Source organism: Cucumis sativus, chromosome 4 (genome assembly GCF_000004075.3).
Source record: "Cucumis sativus cultivar 9930 chromosome 4, Cucumber_9930_V3, whole genome shotgun sequence".
NCBI lineage: Eukaryota > Viridiplantae > Streptophyta > Magnoliopsida > Cucurbitales > Cucurbitaceae > Cucumis > Cucumis sativus.
This window is the reverse complement of record NC_026658.2, coordinates 12039213-12048122: the sequence shown is the minus strand read 5'-3', so window position 1 is coordinate 12048122 and position 8910 is coordinate 12039213.

The window sequence follows — 8910 nt, the reverse complement described above, 5'->3', positions numbered from 1 at the left end:
CACAGAAATTAGGTCAGCCTTTGCAGTCGCCGCCCTTCGGTCGTTCGCCGTCATATCATGTACGCGTTGAAGGCTTGACATCACGCGTTTCTTCACCTCCTCAATGTCACTGGATAATTTCTTCATTGTTTCATGCTTAAGACATCAACCCAACACCCGTGATGATCTTTTCGGCCCAATTTGGAACATGAATGAACTAAAAAAGAATTGAAATTCAACGAGGAGATAATGCGAGATCCCTCCAGCGAGTGAATTAAATCACAGTCTCCAAACCAGAACTGATAGCCAATAAATTGATTTTGTACCACACGCAATACTTTCAAGATAGTTCAAATCAATTCAGCTTGGAAACCGATTTAAACAATTTCGGACAACGTTAATTCTCCCGAATCAAAACGAATATCATTCGTAATGGTTCAATTGATCAATTGTAATCAATTTCGAAATGGATACCAAATGACATTAGTTTTCACATTCAATCTGCCAAAATTGAACGAATTACCTTCGAATTTGATCCTTGCTGGCCGCAGCACTCACCAACCGTTCGCCTCCTTCACCAGCCGAGTGAGAGAACTTGGAAATCCTAGAGAGATGCGTGTGAGGTACACGCGCCCGAGATGAAAATTTTTCCTTTTTACTCTAATTGAGTTTGATTGTGGGCTTTGAAAAGATGAGGAATCCTCTCTGATCCACAATAGGGGAAAACGAGGCTTGTTGTCACTTTGAAGGGAGTAATCAAACTTTGAAACTAAGTGTAGAACCATAGAGAGATTACCCCATCGTTCTAGCAAGGCCTATTACCATATTTCATACCAAAGAAAGAAAAAAGGGGCTTGTAAATGCAAACCATAAAAATGTGAGACAATCAACAACTATAAAAAAAACATATGCAATATGCATTGAAAAAAGCTCATAAAAATTAGAGAGTCAAGTCGATTAAGTCAAGTAGAATGTGTTGAGTTCCCTAACTAGTAGTGCTTGTGGGGGAAAATTTCACTTTTGGCCTAACCAAAACTAAACCACCTATTCTTAGCGTTCTAAACATAGCATCAAGTTTGATTGAGGGCTTTAAAAAGAGGAGGAATCATCCCCAAACCACGGAAGGGGGAAAATGAGGGTCGTCACTCTGAAGGGAGCAGTCAAACTTAGCATTGAGTTTGATTGGAGGCTTTGAAAAGAGGAGGAATCTGATAGACCCCCTATATTACATCTGTACAGCAGAAGAGGGATAAAGAAATTAAAAAAAAAATATCACGTGCACAGAATAGCATGTGAGGGTTAGTAAAGGGAAGGTTAGTTACCTTATTGTTAGTATAAATAAAAAGTAATCGTGGGCGAGAAAGTTAGGTTTTGTTTGAGAAAGTGAATTTCTATTCTTCCTTGAGAGAGAGATAACAGGAGAGGGATTTCATATTGTAATTAGGATTTCATTCCTATTCTATCATTAATAATATAGTAGCAATTTTATTCCAAGACTGGTTTCCATCAAATTGGTATTAGAGCATTGATCTTGGGCAAGAAGAATGCAAATGGTTCAGACTCGGATCGAAGAGATGGAGACGTTTGACCAGGAAATACAGAACATTAAGAAAGAGATTAGTAAGATACTGGTGATCGAAAAGACGTTGGCCAATATCCAAAAATATGGAGAGGTAGAATCAGATGATGTTACGAATTATGGAATCGACAACAATGCACAATTCATCGACGAAGAATGTGGACGAAGGCGAAGGGTGACCAAGATGGGATAACGAAACAAGGAAGAAGGAAAGAAAATAGATGATGAAAGTAATAGTGACTGCAATAAGTTTAAGAAGGTGAGATGTCGATATTCAATGGAGATGACCTGATTCTTGCTGTTTCGCGTAGAGATTTGCACATTCATAAACTTACTGAATTTGAGAAAATGACTGTATCCACTATTAGTTTTATGGGACTAGCATTGAACTTTTACCGTTCTCAAGAAGAACGAGAGAACTTTGTAGATTGGGAATATGAAGGAAAGATTATTGGTGCGATTTCGATCCGTTAGGAGGAATCGCTGTATGTAAGGTTCTTGCAAATTCAACAAAAACAACGATAGAGGAATATCAAAATTTATTCGATAAGTGGGTACTCCTTTGTCGGACCTATTAGAGAATGGTAAAAGAGACATTTATGTCGGGATTGAAACTATGGATCTACGCGAAGATGGATTATGTGAGTCGAAGGATATAACAAATGATACGAATCTCGCAAAAGGTAGAGAACAAGGAAGATATACGTCAGGAAGCAAATCTTTCTGGATATTCTGGAGAAAAGGTGATAAATGATAGAACTAAGTCATGCACAGCGGAAAAAAATCGAATTCTACCCTAATTGCCATAATAACATCTAACCATAAACTAATCAAATTAGGGTTTTAAGAAGTATTACCTTTGAAGCTTTCAAAAGTTTGATGTCTTCTACCAATTCTACCCGAGACCACCACTAGTACTCAACTGCTATCCTCTAGACAAAGAACCGGTTGTGGGACCCAATTTTGGTAGAAAGTAATGGAGATAAAATGAGATTGAAGCTTTCTTTTTCTTTTGAGATTATGAAAATGATAAAAGAGGCAAAAGTCCTTCAACATTTGAAAACATCTCTATTTATAGCCTAATTACATGCAAAAATGCATGCAATTCAATTGCCAAATCTCAACACCTAATATTCCACTAACAATGTGAACTTAGTGGCTATATCTCATATAGCCACATATCCCACTAAGAGTTAGTGGGATTATCCAACAAAATGTTGGATTTTCCCACTAACTTAGTCCAAGGGTAAAATGGTCATTAGATTTTTCTAGTCAAAAGTCAAACTTTGACTTTTCTAAGTCAAAAGTCAATAGACTTTTTACCATTTTGTCCGTCTTGACTAATTCCAACCTCCCGAGCATGAATCCGCATTCATTTTTCCAAAATTCAAATCACATTTGAATATAAGGCCGGTCAAAGTTTGACTTTTCAAAGTCAAAAGTCAACATTTTGACTTTTTACTATTTTTGACCAATTCCGAGCTTCTTAGTATGAATCCGCATTCATACTTATAGTATGTAAAACATAAAGCTCTATTTCTAATTAGAAGACCGACGATTATATCACTGTATATGTCGGTTTTCCTTTCTTCTCCCTATTCGAACAATTCGACTTATTTCATCACACTGTTCTAAGTTTAATCCATATGAGCTAGCAGAGGAACCTAATGGACCTATAGATCATGGGCTCCAACGATTCAAGATTAACTAGCTAAACTCTTTTAAACCGAGTTAATCAACATTCGTTAACTAACGGTCATTCCACTAAAGTCCCGTAGTTGCACTCCCCTCACTATAGATATATTTGTGTCCATTTGATAAAACCATAATCAGTAAGTTAATCCTTCACAGGTTGCTCGTAACCTTGGCTGGGTCAAAATACCGTTTTACCCCCAAGATTACATCTTGCTCCTTAAGTCCCACTAATCCACTATTGAACAATTGGTTTAAGGTTCAACCTATAAACTTAATCCCTCTCGGCCAATGAGAGGGTGGGCCCCTTGTTCAAGACTTGGATTCAGTGCTTAAGAGCAACCTATCTACTAACCCTAAAGCGGTAGGAGTGAATTCCATCTTGTACCCTATGTTCCCAGCTATCCACCCGATCTTACCCCTGAAATGGAGGCTTATTGGGCCAACGCTGACTGCCCTCACCTATGCAGATCTAAGGATAATCTCGTATGAACAGGAGTTCATAGTTAACTCAGGATTAAGACTAAGTTACCTAGGTCATCAATAATTGAGATAGTCAGTTTAAACAGTAAACGGTGTTATAACGTAAAAATGACTAATTCATGGTTCAGTCTTATGTAAACATTTTACATAGGATGCCCCCACTTTCATGTCTCTACATGAACGATTAGGATCACATCGTTTGTACTACAAAGTGGGCCGCATCCATAGTCTCTCAAATAAGGCGCCCAACCTTTATTTCATATACTATAGACTATTTAGGCTATATACTCGAACTTGATCCACGTTTATGTTTACACATAAAGTTCAAGTTTATTCAAAAAAAGCCTTGGAACTTTGATTTATTGGATTTAAGATTATAATATTTAATTTCTCAATAACAACTTTATTGAATAGAATATGATTTACAAACTACGAGTTTTAGGACAAAAAATTCCAACAAACTCCCACTTGGACTAAAATTCCTAGTGGTATGAGAGATGTGGTGTGAGAGAAATATATATGAAACTAGGGCACATGGCCAATAAGTCTCCCACTTGTCCTAGTTTACAAACATCGTACACCTAAACTGTGTAGGTGACCCTCAAACACTTTAGCCATGAGGCTTTTGTAAAATGATCAGCTTCATTGTGGAATCAGCTATACAAGTTTGCTTTATGCTTCTCCAAACTACTGCTCCTCCATTTAGAGTAAATACTGATCTGATGTAGACTTTCTAACATCTTTATTAGTTTGGAAATCCGAATCAGTGTATCAGTAAGGATCATCCTTTGTACGATACATGAGCATGTAGAATGTTTTTAACGGCTGTCCAGTGATCACGTCCATGATTGGATTGATACCTACTGACCATCCCTACTGAGCAAATGTCAGGTCTAGTACATAACATTGCATACATTAAACTTCCAACAGCGGAAGCATAGGGAATATTTCTCATATCCTCACTTCTTGAGGTGTCTTAGGACATTGTTCCTTTGACAAATGAATTCCATATCTGTACGGCAGCAGACCCTTTTTGGAATTCTGCATTTTATATCTAGACAACATTTTGTCTATGTAAGATGCTTGAGACATGGCTAGTGTTTTGTTCTTACGGTTTCGAACAATTTGGATTCCGAGAACGTATTGTGCATCTCCCAGATCTTTCATTTGAAATTGCATAGCTAGCCATTTCTTGATATCAGGAAGAATCCTATCATTTCCAATAAGTAGAATATCATCTACATATAAAACTAAAAATGCTATAATGGAATTGACGACCTTTTAAACACAAGGCTCGTCAACATTTTGTTCAAAGCCATAAGATTTTGATCGCAATATCAAATCTTATATTCCAGGATCTAGAAGCTTGTTTTAATCCATAAATGGATTTTTTAAGCTTACAAACCTTTTTCTTGATCTTGTTTTATAAACCCTCTGGTTGAGACATATAGATGCTCTCTTCAAGATTACCGTTCAAAAAAGCTGTCTTGACATCCATCTGCCAAATTTCATAATCATAAAAAGATGGATAAGAATTCTAATGACTTTAACATGCAACGGAGAGAAAGTTTCCTCTAGTCTACTCCCTCTCTAGTATAACCCTTTCCACAAGTCGAGCCTTAAAAGTCTGTACTTTACCGCATGGTCTCGTTTTCTCTTGTAGATCCATTTACAACCAATAGGTTTTACGTCATTTGGTTATCTACTAGAGTCTAGAAAGAATTAAAGTACATAGACTCCATTTCGAGGTCCATGCTTTGATCCATTGTCACGATCTACATCTTCATTGCTGTTTATAGTTAATGGATCCTCTATGCCATCGTCAGGTATGACGACTTGAGTTTCAATTAAACCCAAATAGCGATCAGGCTGATGAACAACCCTCCCACTACGTCGAGCTCTCTCAACTGTTAGAAGGATGTGATTGACCAATTTCCTAGTCTTATCAACTACTTTAGTGGATGAACTAGGTTATCTATAGCACTTTTGGAAATTTCTTTAAATACTAGTTTACTACGAGGTTGATGATCCCTGATGTGGTATTTTATTTCTTGAGGATCATAAAACAAACCACCTCTTGATCTTTGGATAACCTATAAAAAAGCATAATTTTGAACGATGTCAATTTCTTTGATTTACCAACACATGTGCTGGACACCCAAATTTTAAAATGACGTAAACTGCCTTTACGCCCTTTCCATAGCTCATAAGGTGTTTCTGAAACACTTTTAGAGGGAACATTATTCAAAATATAAGCAGCTGTTTCTAAAGCATATCCAAAAAATCTGACATCTGAGAAAACTCATCATAGAGCGAACCATGTCTAACAAGGTCCAGTTTCTTCTTTCTGATACACCGTCTGTTGAGTGTACTAGGTGCAGAGAGTTGTGACTGGATTCCATTTTCTATAAATAGTCTCGGAATCGTAAGTCCATATACTCTCCCTCGATCTGATCGAAGTATTTTTATTGTTACCTAATTCGTTCTACTTCAGCCTTATATTCTTTGAACTTTTCAAGACTATTAGACTTATGATGTATTAGGTAAATATGACCATACCTTGAATAATCATCAATGAAGCTAATGAAATATTCATATCCACCTCGAGTTTTGACATTCATTGGTCCACAAAGGTCCGAATGTACGAGCTCTAAGGGTCCTTTGGCTCTTAGACCTTTTCCAGTAAAAGATCTCTTGGTCATTTTTCCTTCAAGACAAGATTCACAAGGAGGTAAAGAGTTATCTTCTAACGGACTTAGAAGCCCACTTTTAACCAATCTCCCAATCCTATTGAGATTTATGTGACCAAGTCTTAAGTGCCATAAATAGGCATTAGAAGAAACTTTTTGTCTTTTATTCTGAGTTTTCAGCTGTTCTGAATATTTCAGTATTTAAGACAAAATTTGCTCTAGTTGGTCTTAACTTATATAAGTTGTCTTCAAGTATAGCAGAACAAACTAGAATACCTTTATAGAAAACGAACGCTTCATTAATTTCAAAAGATATTCTATACATTTGTTCCAAAATACAAGAGATAGATATTAAATTTCTTTTCATTTGAGGTACATATAAGACATTCTTAAGTATGACATATCTATCTCTAAAAAACAACTTTAAAACTCCCACTGCTGAAGCTGAGACCATCTCTCCTGTTCCAACCTTGAGAGTGATCTCACCTTCTGAAAGCTTTTTCCAAGAACTATTTTCCTGAAATGAGAAGCAAATATGGTTAGTGGCTCCTGAATCTAGTATCCAGGTAGAATTTTCATATTCCACTAAACATGTTTCTACAACTAGTAAATCATATTTACCTTGTGTTTCCTTCTCTGCCTTTTTTTCTGCAAGGTATTTTGGGCAGTTTCTTAACCAGTGCCCGTTTTGGCCACAATGGTAACACTTACCTTTTTCTGCAGCTTTCTTACCCTTGTTCTGTTTGGGAGTCTTTCCCTTTCCCTTCTTTTTTATTTGAGCATTAGGTTTTGAGGGTCCAGCTTTGGTTTTAGAGGACGATCCTCTTATAAATTTTCTTTTTGTGGTAGCAACATTTGCTTCCACTTGTTTTCCTTTACCCATAGTTAGGTTTTGGAATCGCTGGAGTTCATTCAGAAGGGTTGTCAAGTTAAATTCTATCTTGTTCAAAGACGCATTCGTTTGGAATGGAATGAAGCTCTTCGGAAGAGACTCTAAGATAAAACTAACTTGATTAACCTCTTCGATGGGACCACCATTCACTTCAGCGATGTTGAAGTGCATCATCATGTCCAGAACATGTTCTCTAACAGAGGTCCCTTCCTTCATACGCTTAGTGTAAATGTATTTGACTGCCTCGTGTCTTAAGGACCATTCTGGTTGCCCAAACATTCCCCTTAATGAATCCATAATCTCTTTAGCCGTGGCTAAGGATTCATGTTTCTTTGCCAATACATCAGACATGCTGGCAAGAATGTAAACACGGGCTTTTTCATTAGCTTTTATCCATCGATCATATGCATCCCGACTAGTTCGGTTAGCATTAGAGGCAGGGTTTTGAGGACATTCCTCAGTTAAGACAAATCTTAAATCGTCAACCACTAGTATTGTGTTAAGATTTGATTTCCAAGCCGCATAATTATCGCCATTAAGTTTTTCGGAAGCTAAAAGTTGAACTATTGAGCTATTCATGCTGAAAAACAAACATATTCTTTTTAAGAAAAAACTATAATCATAAAAAATATCCAATCTAATTTAGCAATTACTAATAATGTACCCTTTCATTATTTGTATTTTGCAACAATATTTCAAAGGTTTAGAACAACCTTCTCCGAAGGGTAGTTGATTATTCCTCCTTTGAACCAAGACAATCTTGACTAGATGCTATCTCAAGAATAACTCTTTATTCTTTATAGCACTTAGTTATCGCTACTTTAGTCAAGAATATACTAACAACTTAGTAATTCTTGTAAGTGTTACCCACCATTTTCAGATTTTATAGATTAGAATCATTTATGAAAACTAATCTAAGAAATCCTATCCAGTTTTGGAGTTCGCGGTGTTTCCGAATCCTATAATACAACCCTCCGAAGGGAACGTCGCTCCAGGGCAGACAAGCAGGCATATTATAGAAATCTCACGGTGCGACCTAATGGAAGAGACCGTGGGATGTGCTGCCACAAATCCCTCACCCACTTACTATGAACTACTTCCCCTATTCACCTTGATTTTGATCCATGCAAACACTCTCCGAAGGGAGGCCGCTCCTATGCACGGCACAAAGCCCTGCATGGACCTCACGGTGTGAACTCTTAGGGACACTAGAGCTAAAATACATTATTTTTCTCTAGTTGAAGTGTTCTAAAAGAAAAAAATAGGGTAATCCAAACTTCAAGATTTATATTTAGGCTAACTTAAACAAATCTTAAGTCTAGATAAAACATCCAAGTATAACCATTATACAGGATTTTAACCTATGATGTCTAGGTGAAAAACCATTTTTATTACCTCACACCTCTCACGAATGCTCATTAAACTAGGTTAACTAGGCTCAAGAACTGATTACGATCTCCAGGTAGGAGGTGTTCCGTAAACCGTCAACTTAAGAACCTCCAACCTTAGTCATCTTATCTGACTTGTTGACAAGATTGAACCAGGTGAGCCTTTTGTAACCAGTTTTACAAGATATCGACCTATTTCTATGAAAA